This window comes from Bufo gargarizans, chromosome 7 (genome assembly GCF_014858855.1).
Source record: "Bufo gargarizans isolate SCDJY-AF-19 chromosome 7, ASM1485885v1, whole genome shotgun sequence".
In the NCBI taxonomy this organism is placed as follows: Eukaryota; Metazoa; Chordata; class Amphibia; order Anura; family Bufonidae; genus Bufo; species Bufo gargarizans.
Genome location: NC_058086.1, coordinates 54,249,219 through 54,264,365, shown reverse-complemented (window position 1 = coordinate 54,264,365; position 15,147 = coordinate 54,249,219). Strand labels below are relative to the sequence as shown.

The 15,147-nt window shown below is 44.7% G+C and overlaps 1 protein-coding gene across 1 annotated transcript in view; it reads left to right on the top strand.

The window, feature by feature from the left end:
- LRP8 (LDL receptor related protein 8) overlaps window positions 1-15,147 on the top strand; it is a 219,409-nt gene that overhangs the window by 90,413 nt on the left and 113,849 nt on the right. The gene's annotated exons all lie outside the window — the stretch shown is intronic.

Here is a 15,147-nt window from a genome sequence, read left to right as displayed (position 1 = left end):
CTGCGGGGGTATTTCATGTGGATGACGCTCTCCTCGCTGTGTCACAATGCATGGCTGCGCTTTAATACCTGCTGTACCTACATGTAAGTGGATAAGTGGCTCCAGCAGTCTTTGATATAATTACATTACCCAAGGCCTCATGCACATGGCTGCGTCATACCTCCGTACGACCTTTGAGTTCTGCAGCTATGATCGCCCTGTTGTACCTCCAGTTTCACACAGAGGTGGCGCTGTATTCCTCCAGACACATTATTACAGAGCCCTCTCCTTTCTGCATGCAAAACCTGAATAGTCAGGGAACCTGTCACCAGTATGAACCCAGTGCATTATTACAGAGCCCTCTCCTTTCTGCATGCAAGACCTGAATAGTCAGGGAACCTGTCACCAGTATGAACCCAGTGCGTGAACCCAGTGCATTATTACAGAGCCCTCTCCTTTCTGCATGCAAGACCTGAATCGTCAGGGAACCTGTCACCAGTATGAACCCAGTGCGTGAACCCAGTATGAACCCAGTGCATTATTACAGAGCCCTCTCCTTTCTGCATGCAAGAGCCTGAATCGTTGGGAAACCTGTCACCAGTATGAACCCAGTGCATTATTACCGAGCCCTCTCCTTTCTGCATGCAAGACCTGAATCGTCGGGGAACCGGTCACCAGTATGAACCCAGTGCGTGAACCCAGTGCATTATTACAGAGCCCTCTCCTTTCTGCATGCAAGACCTGAATCGTCAGGGAACCTGTCACCAGTATGAACCCAGTGCGTGAACCCAGTATGAACCCAGTGCATTATTACAGAGCCCTCTCCTTTCTGCATGCAAGACCTGAATCGTCAGGGAACCTGTCACCAGTATGAACCCAGTGCGTGAACCCAGTATGAACCCAGTGCATTATTACAGATCCCTCTCCTTTCTGCATGCAAGACCTGAATCGTCAGGGAACCTGTCACCAGTATGAACCCAGTGCGTGAACCCAGTATGAACCCAGTGCATTATTACAGATCCCTCTCCTTTCTGCATGCAAGACCTGAATCGTCGGGGAACCAGTCACCAGTATGAACCCAGTGCGTGAACCCAGTGTATTATTACAGAGCCCTCTCCTTTCTGCATGCAAGACCTGAATCGTCAGGGAACCTGTCACCAGTATGAACCCAGTGCGTGAACCCAGTATGAACCCAGTGCATTATTACAGAGCCCTCTCCTTTCTGCATGCAAGAGCCTGAATCGTTGGGAAACCTGTCACCAGTATGAACCCAGTGCATTATTACAGAGCCCTCTCCTTTCTGCATGCAAGACCTGAATCGTCGGGGAACCGGTCACCAGTATGAACCCAGTGCATTATTACCGAGCCCTCTCCTTTCTGCATGCAAGACCTGAATCGTCAGGGAACCTGTCACCAGTATGAACCCAGTGCATTATTACCGAGCCCTCTCCTTTCTGCATGCAAGACCTGAATCGTCGGGGAACCGGTCACCAGTATGAACCCAGTGCGTGAACCCAGTATGAACCCAGTGCATTATTACAGAGCCCTCTCCTTTCTGCATGCAAGAGCCTGAATCGTTGGGAAACCTGTCACCAGTATGAACCCAGTGCGTGAACCCAGTGCATTATTACAGAGCCCTCTCCTTTCTGCATGCAAGACCTGAATCGTCAGGGAACCTGTCACCAGTATGAACCCAGTGCATTATTACAGTGCCCTCTCCTTTCTGCATGCAAGACCTGAATCGTCAGGGAACCTGTCACCAGTGTGAACCCAGTATGAACCCAGTGCATTATTACAGAGCCCTCTCCTTTCTGCATGCAAGAGCCTGAATCGTTGGGAAACCTGTCACCAGTATGAACCCAGTGCATTATTACAGAGCCCTCTCCTTTCTGCATGCAAGACCTGAATCGTCAGGGAACCTGTCACCAGTATGAACCCAGTGCATGAACCCAGTGCATTATTACCGAGCCCTCTCCTTTCTGCATGCAAGACCTGAATCGTCGGGGAACCGGTCACCAGTATGAACCCAGTGCGTGAACCCAGTGCATTATTACCGAGCCCTCTCCTTTCTGCATGCAAGACCTGAATCGTCGGGGAACCAGTCACCAGTATGAACCCAGTGCGTGAACCCAGTGTATTATTACAGAGCCCTCTCCTTTCTGCATGCAAGACCTGAATCGTCAGGGAACCTGTCACCAGTATGAACCCAGTGCGTGAACCCAGTATGAACCCAGTGCATTATTACAGAGCCCTCTCCTTTCTGCATGCAAGAGCCTGAATCGTTGGGAAACCTGTCACCAGTATGAACCCAGTGCGTGAACCCAGTGCATTATTACAGAGCCCTCTCCTTTCTGCATGCAAGACCTGAATCGTCAGGGAACCTGTCACCAGTATGAACCCAGTGCGTGAACCCAGTATGAACCCAGTGCATTATTACCGAGCCCTCTCCTTTCTGCATGCAAGAGCCTGAATCGTTGGGGAACCTGTCACCAGTATGAACCCAGTGCGTGAGCTGAGTCCATTGATACCTATGTTATCCCAATCTGTTGCAGCATTCCGGAGATGCAGGGCTTTTTCTTAATATGCTAATGAGGTCTAAAGTGCACTGAGGGCGGGCCCCAGCTACTTTGTGCCCCCTTGCTCCTCTGCTCTTCTTTATCAGTCACTCCTTCCCTCGGTTGCAGCATTTCCTAGAGAAAATTACTTATTCCTTATGCAAATGAGGGCTTCCGTGCACTGAGGGGCAGGGCTTGCCCCTCGGTGCACCTCAATTTTCCAGTGCCGGCCATGCCCCTCAGTGTACTGAAGCCCTCACTTGCATAAAGAAATAAGCCTGTTTAACGCTAAAATCATTTTGATCAGCTGGATCAACCCTACCAGACAGCGTGGCTCATTGTCTAGGGTTGATTCTGCTGATTGGAGATCACCAATGTCCGTCTACACTCCCAGGCTTCGTCATCTTGATGTGATCCGTGGGGAAACTTGCTGCACCTAAATAGGATTTGGGTGTTTCCTCTCATGACCAGTGCATCCTGGATAGTGTTTACCCTCCGGTCGTTGGTCGCTTTGTTAGTGTCTTCGGTGAATCTTGTACACACAAGTCTGCATGACTGTGAAGCAGCACCTGTACAATTCCATAAAGGGCTGCTGAAATATACTGCCTATAGGTGAGGCCTGATAATGTCATGCAGGGTGGTGGGACATTTTTTACGCTCTTTTGTGTGTTTTTTTTTTTTTATCCCTCTAAAAAAAAAAAAGGAAAAACATTAAATTGAAAAAAAATATATAGTTTCGATGGTGCATACAAATATCCTTGGGCAAAGTCAGTAGTACCTACAGTAGTGCATTTACACAACAGCTGGAGCGTAAAATTACTAATCTCTGCGTCCTGCAGATAAAAAAATATAGAAAGGATATCCCATAGGCATATCCGAACCCACGGAGAGTAGGGAGTCCTGGTGAGCGTGTGGTGTAGAAAGAGTAAGGGATTCATCAAAAATTCCTTACTTTATAGAAATTATCAAGACAATTACATATTTTACAAGTTTCTCATAGACAAACTTAGCATTTATTCTATTGAGTGGCTCAGGTAGACATCTGACTCGCAGCAATAGTGACCAAGAGTAGTACTCCAGGGTATAGAGACTTATTGGCAATGCTCCATGGGAAACGAATATGCAAAGAGGTACCCATGGTCTGTGGAATACCTCTCATGTGTGAATACACACCAATAGATACATGAGCGATCTGTGATTCTCTTAGGTGTGAAAGAGACCTTTTGTGGTTCCAGGGAGAAATTGTTCACCATCTCTGGTCAAGATTTTGAAATCAACGGGCATTGACTTATGGCACGGCAAAAGTTTGCCTGGTCTGCATGTCATCAGGGACTCGCTGTGCCACTCTACAATACTCTTTCAGGTGCCATATATTGTGAGACTTGTGATGGAGGATGCAAAGCCTTCATACAAACTTGGAGGCGTACAGAGGTCCAGTAAAGCCCCATGCACCTCCTATGAGTGTCCTGAGCCATAATAGTTGAATTCTAATGTTGTCACTACATCAGTTTTCCAATCGCCATATTTTTCAGACTATAAGACGCACCAAGGAGAAAATGAGAAAAAAATATTTTTCATCTGACCCTCCCCCCCCCCCAAGCTCCATCAGACCTCAGATAAGCCCCCCATTCCATCTCAGACCTCCATCAGACCCCCATTTCTCCTCAGATCAGACCCCAAGCTTCATCAAACCAAAGATCAGACCCCCATTCCTTCTTAGACCTTATATCAGCCTCCCATTCCTCCTCAGACCAGACCCCCTTTCCTCCTCTGATCAGACCCCCAAGCTCCACTTGATTAAAATAAAAATAAAAAAATGAACTACCCCTCTCCCTGGTCTTCTGCAGGCCCATGCTGCACAGAGTGAGTTCGGAGTGCATGCCTACGTGCAAAACGTCCAGATGCTGTACGCAGTCAGGACACATGCAGTGAGGCGCCCGGAAGAAGACCAGGGAGCTATGAGTAAAGCCAGCACAGCGCCTCCTGCATGCTGATGACTGCTCCCGTAATGGAAGCAGTCATAAGCATTCACAGTATAAGACGCACGGGGTGGGGGGTGTTGGGTTTAAAAGTGTGTCTTATAGTCTGAAAAATACGGTACGTTTTTCCAATTATCTAATATAATATGCAAGTTATTCCAAAGAGTCCTCCTCACTTTATCTTACAATAACCATTCTGTAAACCAGAAACTTTCTGAAATTAAAATGAAAAAAAAAAGCCTATACGATGCAGAAAGAGCTTTACGTGGACGGTCTGTTGTGCTGCCATTTTCCTACAAGCATTTAACATTGCTTTTCACATTCCCTTTCTTTGTCCCTCAATGGGTTCCTTTTGTATGAAATCTAAAGAATATCCGCTGTTGTCTGATGTTCCATCTATTGGGTAAGAATTTCCGTGTGCCGTACATTAGCCTGATTGAGGAACGGTGGGGGAAGAGACCCTTCCTGTGGATACAAATGACAGGGCTGTATCCCCACCGAGTATGTGTTTGTGTGTACAGTCCAGGTCAGGGGATTAAGGGGCCTCATTTTCCCAGCAGAGAAAAACAAGCCTTTTCCGTTCAGCTCCGCGGGCCGGCGTCGACGTAGGCAGAACGAGCCGTGGTCATGTCTATCTGCAGCTTCGCAGGTTCAGAACCCCTTGAGATAGTCGAAATCCATTAGGTATCTGGCATACGGCACATAAACATTGTAGAAAAGGAGACCTGAACGTAATTTGTTCACTTTGTCACACACCTACGCAATGTGGCAACATGCAGCTACCGAGCACAATGGCTGCCATTGCCTTTTATTATGTACAAGAGGCCTATGCACTGAGATATTGTGCCCAGCTCTATAGAGGTTTAGCGGGTTGGACAATATTGGCATTGAGCGCTTTTGCATTTTGGGCTACTTATGTTTCCGTCTTGCTCTGCAATCCTCCTGCTCTGATTTTTGGTTAAATGACTAGTGCTGGGGTTACTATGTGACCCAGGCATTGTGGACGCCGTTCACACCAAAGGGACACATGATAATATGCTCGGCCCCATGTGTAACAGTGGAGCGATTGCTGTTCCCATGGAGCAAAAGGGACAGCGTAGGACATTAATAACCTACCGCTTTGTCCTCTGTTTGCCTACCGTGACCCCGATGACTCCCTGTTTACTCAGTCACCCCCCTCACATTTGCATGCAGCTTCGATGCTTGCTGCAGCAGAGGTGATTTGTATTCTAATGGCGGCCGTTGTCTTGGCAACGTGCTGGGGACCTGGAAACTCGTGTAAAAGAAGGGAAGTTTTTGCAGGCATTGCTTGTCCATCCTCAGGATGACCACAAAAAAGAAAAAACATCCACTGCCTGGTCTTTTTGATGTTCCTAGAGGATCTAGCTAGAGCTTGGCATAGGTGATGGTCCTGTCCTGGCTTCATTTCAGGCGTGCATAGTCCTCTAATCCCTGCTACACCGAAGGCTTTGCACGTTATTAAAATTTAATCCTACTGATCTGAACGTGCTGGGTCAAGAGACCGGAGCGTATTGTGTGCGCTTTCTATTCACTTACAACAATAGCTACAGATCGATGTCCTAATGACGGGCTCTTTTTACATCTACTCGAGAATCTGTGGTCTACAGTGGAGGTTCCGATTCTGAAACGATCCTGGTGGAATGTCATGATTTATGAACGTTTTGCAGGTTTCAAGTTATGGATTTTTCTATAATTGTAATCGATAAGAAAAAAAAAACTTTAACAGAGAGGACTTGTGTCTCATGGCAGGTAATAAGCCATTGATTTCCATTCTCCAGACCAGCTTTCTCAACTCCAGTTCTCAAGGACCACCTGCTGGTCATTTTTTTTTTTTTTTTTTTTAGGATTTCCTTAGCATTGAGCAAGTGATATACTGGTAGTTAAGTCATCAGGACTTACCACAGGTATTAATGCTGTGGGATATTCTCAAATCATGACCAGCAGTTGGTCTCTGAGGACTGGAGTTGAGAAACACTGCTCTAGACCGAGCACCAGTCTTTCCTCTGATGCTTCCAAAGGTCATCACGTCTTCAGTCTTAACAAGGGGAGTTTCACCTTTTTGTATGGTTCCTCCACTATGAAGCATTCTCAGTTTTGTGTTAGCCCTTGACAGATACCAGTGTAGATTCATCGTACTCTCTTTGAATTTTATGGCAGTGATGTCACCAAGCGATCTGGAGGAATGAAGCCAAAGATGTTCTCACTTGGGCTTCCTTCAAGAAACTGGTGGAGGCACCAGCTCACGGGCTTCCAATAATGCAATTTTAATTTGTCATGATATGTCAGAAAATTGCTAAAACTGTGGTTGTGGAGGGGTTTAAACTGGGGTTGAAGGGTGACAATAAAACAAACCTCCAGAAAGGTCAAGTTAGGGAGTTGCTTAAAGGACACAATATCAAATAATATATAGGAAACGGTGTTCCTGTTACCTCAGAACAAACCGGTCCTTCACGTAATGTATACATGGGTATGATCATATAGTAACTGTAAGTGTCAAGTTTTTTGTTGCACGCCATTGCCGAGGAACAAAAATCCCAACTTTTTTGTTCTCTTGACAGTTTGGAATAGCGGGAGTGGTTAGTTATGCTAATTAGGTGCATTCTCGATCTATCAACTGTGACTTTTTAAAAACTTGCAAAAAAAAGTGCTAAATCTTTCACCCGCAGGGGGTGGTGTGCACAAAAGGGGCAGGTTTATCAGACAGAGGGGCAGTAGTGGCGTAAAAAAAGTTGCAAATTATGGTGCATGCCATATGTGTGCAATAATTTAGGACTTTTTGGGCTCTTTGCCACTTTAAAAACAGTGTCAATAAAAGGGATGGGGCTTAGTGGGCGCGCCTGTGCATTACCCTCCAGATTTACAGTAACTTACATAAACTAGCGTAAGTATAGGCGAAGTATACGTCGGCCCCTGGCGCACGGAGTGCCAGAGATGCGACTAATTTATTAAGAGGCGTCTGCCTCACTCCGGCACAAAGGGATCAAGACTGGGGTATGGAAACGCCATTCTTGAGAAATGTCCTTCAATGTGTGTTGTTGAGAAAATGATAGGTTATTGATAATAATTATAATTGATATCATTAAGATTTCTAATAATAATAATAATAATGCCTTAAAAAGGCCATTGCTGCACCGTGCTAAAAAAGACGCATAAAATGCCAACAAATTGATAAACCTGCAAAGCAAAAGAACACTTTTACATCCTGCATTTAAATTGTTTCCCATAGGCTTTCAGATAGCTTTTGAAGCTGAGATTATCTCAGCAAATTTTTTTACCAAAAACATGTGCAAGAGACGCCGCTGAAAACCTATGTGTGAATCCCTTCTTAAAGGGGTTGTCACCCTTTTACAAGTGATCGCGTGTATCCTCAGGATACATCTGATTAACGGGGGACTGACACAACCAACCAAGGCACCATTTGTCATAAAATAACTTAAACTTACCCATTTTATCATCTGCCCCTTCCTCCACCGCCGCTCTGATCCCCCTCACACTGCAGCCATGACTTCACCTTCTTGGATGCAGTGATGACATGTCCACAATAAGTCCATACTAATTTATTATTTTGTACCAATGCTGCCTTGGCCTACTTTTTTAAATTTTATTTTTAATAACTTGGACGACCCCTTTAATAAATGAAAGGAGTTTTTTTTTTTTTTTGTTTTTTTTTTTGGGGGGGTGACCCAGAGCACCTACACATGGTATACAGTCGTGGCCAAAAGTTTTGAGAATGACACAAATATTGGTTTTCACAAAGTTTGCTGCTAAACTGCTTTTAGATCTTTGTTTCAGTTGTTTCTGTGATGTAGTGAAATATAATTACACGCACTTCATACGTTTCAAAGGCTTTTATCGACAATTACATGACATTTAGGCCTATTGCACACGACCGTATGGCTTTTTCAGTGTTTTGCGGTCAGTTTTTCATGGATCCGTTGTTCCGTTTTTTTATTCCGTTGTGTTTCCGTTTCTGTTCCGTTTTTCCGTTCCGTTTTTCCGTATGGCATATACAGTATACAGTAATTACATAGATAAAATTGGGCTGGGCATAACATTTTCAATAGATGGTTCTGGAAAAAACGGAACGGAAACGGAAGACATACGGATGCATTTCCGTATGTGTTCCGTTTTTTTTGCGGATCCATTGACTTGAATGGAGCCACGGACTGTGATTTGCGGGCAATAATAGGACATGTTCTATGTTAAAACGGAACGGAAAAACGGAAATACGGAAACGGAATGCATACGGAGTACATTCCGTTTTTTTTGCGGAACCATTGAAATGAATGGTTCCGTATACGGACCGTATACGGAACGCAAAAAACGGCCAGTAAACGGGAAAAAAAACCGGCCGTGTGCAATAGGCCTTATGCATAGAGTCAGTATTTGCAGTGTTTGCTCTTCTTTTTCAGGACCTCTGCAATTCGACTGGGCATGCTCTCAATCAACTTCTGGGCCAATTCCTGACTGATAGCAACCCATTCTTTCATAATCACTTCTTGGAGTTTGTCAGAATTAGTGGGTTTTTGTTTGTCCACCCGCCTCTTGAGGATTGACCACAAGTTCTCAATGGGATTAGGATCTGGGGAGTTTCCAGACCATGTACCCAAACGTCAACGTTTTGGTCCCCGAGCCACTTAGTTATCACTTTTGCCTTATGTACCGGTGCTCCATCGTGCTGGAAAATGTATTGTTCTTCACCAAACTGTTGTTGGATTGTTGGAAGAAGTTGCTGTTGGAGGGTGTTTTGGTACCATTCTTTATTCATGGCTGTCTTTTTGGGCAAAATTGTGAGTGAGCCCACTCCCTTGGGTGAGAAGCAACCCCACACATGAATGGTCTCAGGATGCTTTACTGTTGGCATGACACAGGACTGATGGTAGCGCTCACCTTTTCTTCTCCGGACAAGCCTTTTTCCTGATGCCCCAAACAATCGGAAAGAGGCTTCATCGGAGAATATGACCTTGCCCCAGTCCTCAGCAGTCCATTCACCATATTTTCTGCAGAAGATAAATCTGTTCCTAATGTTTTTTTTTGGAGAGAAGTGGCTTCTTTGCTGCCCTTCTTGACACCAGGCCATCTTCCAAAAGTCTTCGCCTCACTGTGCGTGCAGATGCGCTCACACCTGCCTGCTGCCATTCCTGAGCAAGCTCTGCACTGGTGGCACTCCGATCCCGCAGCTGAATCCTCTTTAGGAGACGATCCTGGCGCTTTCTGGACTTTCTTGGACGCCCTGAAGCCTTCTTAACAAGAATTGAACCTCTTTCCTTGAAGTTCTTGATGATCCTATAAATTGTTGATTGAGGTGCAATCTTAGTAGCCACAATATCCTTGCCTGCGAAGCCATTTTTATGCAACGCAATGATGGCTGCACGTGTTTCTTTGCAGGTCACCATGGTTAACAATGGAAGAACAATGATTTCAAGCATCACCCTCCTTTTAACAGGTGAAGTCTGCCATTTTAACCCAATCAGCCGGACCTAATGATCTCCAGCCTTGTGCTCGTTAACATTCTCACCTCAGTTAACAAGACAATTACTGAAATGATCTCAGCAGGTCCTTTAATGACAGCAATGAAATGCAGTGGAAAGGTTTTTTTGGGATGAAGTTAATTTTCATGGCAAAGAAGGACTATGCAATTCATCTGATCACTCTTCATAACATTCTGGAGTATATGCAAATTGCTATGATAAAAACTTAAGCAGCAACTTTTCCAATTTCCAATATTTATGTAATTCTCAAAACTTTTGGCCACGACTGTAGGTGGCTCATTGATTTAATTGGGACTCTTGTAATGCCGTAGGGAAGTTGAACGCTTGCTTTCGACATTCACATCACATTAGAGATGATCGATGATTGTTCCAGCAGTCGAGACGCCCTCATTTTGAGGGAGCCTTGTAGAAAAATGGGGTCATCCAAAGTAGACATCTTCTTTAATTAGGCGTCTCTATTCCTGACAAGTATTTTCTGGGTCGCAAGTTTGGAATAACTTTATTTTTTTCTTCTTTAGCCGTAAGAGATTTGCCTTAAGCCATTATGTAAATGATGCGTGCATGCTGTCACACTTTGTACGTTCTCATATTTTCTGACATGCTATGCTTATGGAAAATATGTCAGAGAGGGAGCGATATTAATGCTTGTCCTGTATGCTGGGCGCTGCAGTACAGGGTTTTACGAGGATATTACACAAGGAATTTAGATTCATACATCTTACCTGCTGCTGGAGCCGCTCAGTGATTAAATGCGCTCCCTGAATAGCAATGACATCAGAAGAAATTCTGGACACTTTTGTTCCCTACGACCTTGGACAAGTGACATTATTAACACTTTTCATATTTTGTCTGGGCATTGCATGAGGAAGAACAGTGTGGTATTATAGCAGGGTCTAATAGGCAGTGTCGGACTGGCCCACCAGAGGATCCTCCGGTGGGCCCCCAAAGGTCCAGGAGAAGACAACACTTGGAGACAGTAAATTGCCACTAGCGACTGTATTGATGATATCGGAGTTGGGCCCCGAAATTTTTTTTCTCTGGTGGGCCTAAGGAACTCCAGTCCAACCCTGCTAATAGGCGTATAGTCAATTACTGTGAATGACATGCAGTGCAATACAGAGGCATTGCAGTATATTATGATCAGAGGATCGCAGGTTGACGTCTACTGGGACTTAGGTAGAATAAAAAAAATGGAATGGAAAATCACTTTTTTTCCTTTTTAATTTTTATTAAAGGGCATCTCTCTGTCTGTCTGACCTGTTGCATGTGCACTTAGCAGCGGAAGGCATCAGTTTTGGTCCCATGTTCATGTGTGTCCACATTGCTGAGAAAATAATGTTTTTATATATGCAAATTAGACTCTAGAAGCAATGAAGGCATTGCCGTTACTCCTAGATGCTCTGCTCTCTCAGACAGCGTAAAAAAAAATTGAAGAAACGCCAACATTTTGTTAAAGCCACCTCCTGTTTCAGTATGGCACTAATGAAAAAAATTACAACTTGTCCTGCAAAAAGCAATCCCTCACACAGATCTGTTGCTGGAAAAATAACAAATATTATGGGACTTTTAATGCACAGAAAGAAAATGATTTTCAAAATTTTGGAATAAAGTTATCATGTAATTTATACCACACGGTAAGCTCCACAAAAACAAAACCCCAAAAAACGTGGAGGAATTGCTGTGTTATTATGTGCTTTCTGCCCCCCCCCCCACAAAAATAAAAAAGGTTTTCTGGGAATTCAACATTGATGGCGTTAAAGTTTTCCGGGATTGAGTTCCGTCATAGGGGCTCTATACCTGGGAAAAAACGCTTCTGTTTTGTCCCCATTCATTGTCAATTGGGACAAAACTGAACGGAATGCTCCAAAATGCATTCCGTTCCATTTTTGTTTCGTTCCCAGACCAGAGAGAAAACCACAACATTCTGTATTTTGCTTTCCGTCCTGGGAAAAACGGATCTGGCATTACCCCCAATGCAAGTCAATGGGGACAGATCCGTTTTCTCTGCCACAATAGAAAACAGATCCGTCCTCCATTGACTTTCAATTGAGTTAAAAACTGATCAGTTTTGGCTACGTTAAAGATAATACAACCGGATCCGTTCATAATGGATGCAGATGGTTGTATTATCAGTAACGTTAGTGTAGCCTAAGGCATCAATATCTGATGGGTTGGGGGCCAACTCCTGACACCCCTGTTGATCAGCTGTTTGAAGACAGGCGGTGCTCCAGTGAGAGCTGTGGCTTCTTCCTAGACCAGTGATGTCACGTTCATTGATCACATGACCTACGCACAGGTCAGTCCCATTCAAGTGAATGAGACTGGGCTGCAGTACCAAGAGCAACCACTATACAAAGAATGGCACTGTGCTTGGTAAGTAGTGAAGAGGCCACAGCGCTCACCTGAGCACCACAGCCTCTTAAAACAGGTGATGGTGCCACAAGTTGGCCCCCCACCGATCCGACATTGATGACTTATCCTGAGAACAGGCCATTAATATTGCACCTCCAGAAAACTCCTTTAATAAAAGTTATATAATACATTTAGATGTATTGTATTTTAATAGTGTCATTCAAAAATATGCAACTCATCCCCCACAAAAACAAGCCCTGTTGTGGACATAAAAAAAAATATAATAAAAAAATAGGCTACATCCTTAAGGGGTTAAGAATATTCTGTATGTGTGCAGAAACCTTTGCAGTGTCTTGCTGTGAAATGTTTGCATTGCCCAGATTTAGCATCCGCTCTTCTAGTTTGCTTTGAGTTCACATAATTACCAGGAGTCCTATATAAATCCGTAGCATAAAATCTTGTGATGTCGCTTTTAAATTTGGTCTCTGGACAAACTCGGCTCTACCCCATTAGAAAAACTGAACCCTACTACATCAATATATGTGTTGTGTCCATACGGCTGGTAACTTAGTCTGTATTTCTGGGCAGAAATGTGTGAAAAACCAAATCCTACCTTCCCTTTCTCACAACGCCAGTAGGTCCCTTGTGTCCTCTTAGGGCAGATCTGAGAAGCTGATTCTGCTTCTTGTAATAAGTGTTGTCAAGGCGCTTGGATAATACTGTAGTCGTTCCGAGCAAACTTGTCAAGCGGTAAGATCTCTTGCTTGGTTTGTGAGACATTTTTAAGGACTGTTTGGATCAGGATCCTGGTGAGGGACAGTAGGTAGAATTCTGTTACTACTTATCCTATTTCTGTAGTGATCATCTACTTCACAGAGCGCACCTACAAGATTAGACTATATATGAACAGAAGTACTGGGAGACCTACACATTGCACCTACAGGAGCTTTTATGACACCCCATTCTAAATTCATAGGCATTAATATAGAGTTGGTCCTCCTTCTTTTGCAGCTACTACTCTTCTCGAAAGATTTTGGAGAGTGTCTAGAAATGTTTGCCCATTCACCCAGAAGAGCATTTGTAAGGTTAGACACTGATGTTGGAAGATAGAGCCTGCTTTGCAAGCTCCTTGCGGCCCAGTCAAGTTCTTCCATACTAAACTCCTCCAACCATGCCTTCGTGGACCTTGCTTTGTGCACTGGGGCACAGTCGTGGTGGCACACAAAAGGACCTTTTCCAAACTGTTCTCATAAAGTTGAACTTGGAAGCATACAGTTGTCCAACATGTCTTGGTCTGCTGAAGTATTAAGATTTCCCTCCACTGGAACTAAGGGGTAAGGGGCCTAAGGCCGACCCCTGAAGAACACCCCGTAGCATTATCCCTCCTCCACTAAACTTTACAGAAATATAACTTTTATCATATGCTAATTAGCCTCTAGGGGGGGGGGGGGGGGGGTGTTGCTCTTGCTCCTGCTCCTAGAAGCTCCATTCTCCCACCTCTGGCCATGCCCTGCTACTCTAGATTGACCGGGCCAGGCAGCCTTCACCTCCAACTGCCAGCCTTATGCGCTGGTGAAATCTCGCGCCGCTGAGTATTCGGCGCAGGCGCAGTGAGGCAGCCGGCAAGCGCTATTCACTCACTGCGCATGCACCGAATACTGAACGGGACTGCGAAGGCGCCAGATTTACACAGCAGACAAGACCGGCAGTAGGAGACCAACGCTGGCCTGGCCCTATCAATCTAGTGTAGCAGGGCGTGGCCAGAGGTGGGAGAACGGAGCCTCTAGGAGCAGGGGCAACGCCACCTCCTGCACCTAGAGGCTAATTAGCATATTACAAAAGTTATATTTCGGCAGTAACGGGGGCATAGATAAAAGTAGGAATAGGCTAGTTAGGTTTAGCTGACATTAGCACATCGCTAATGTCAGCTAGTTTAATAGGGTTAATTCTGGTGACAGAAACCCTTTAAATATCAAGGTAAAGTTGCTGCACCCAATAATGACTGGCCATTTTGTAGTGCCAATTATTGGCCTATATGTGCCCCAGTGATGAAGGGTTCTAAGAAGTGGAGTACGTGAAACATTCCATGAAGGTTACGTTATGTATCTTATCACGGTATAGTTCATACTGTAGACGACTTCATAGGAAGCCCATCAGGCATGATTACGGTATATGGATTGTTGGGTTATACCAAAAAAATCAAGGACTTACCTATAGAAAGGGCTCTGGTGCTGGAGGGGGCCAAATGCTACATAAAGAGTCTGGTATTATAAATGGCAGGGCCCACGTTAAAGATTTTGTATTGGGGCACAGGGGTTTGAAGTCACTCTGCAGTGAACCTGGAAGTAACCGACTTTGTAAAACTGTTTAGTAAATGTATTCAGGTGTCCTATATACATTACTGGAAACTGGTTTCCATTATAAGGGCTTATTCTTTAGACTTGCTAATAAATAGTTATTTAGCCACATTAACAACTAAGCTGGGGGCTGAATGTGTTCAAGCTGCTACTTGGTAACAGGGAACACAGTCCACGGGTGACTTCACTGGGTCTCCGCACTCTTGTGGAGATTCAACTCAAATTGACTAGAAAGACTATGGGTGCACCAGCAGTGTGCAGCGTGACTAATTGGCCCCAGTTACAAGGGGAATACTTCCTCTAGAGACTTGGGCTACACTGGTCGTTCGACACTTGTCCTGGCTAGGATCGCTGAGTAGCAACGATCCCATAGAAATGAATGGGATCACTGCGGCTATTGCAAGAAATCCAG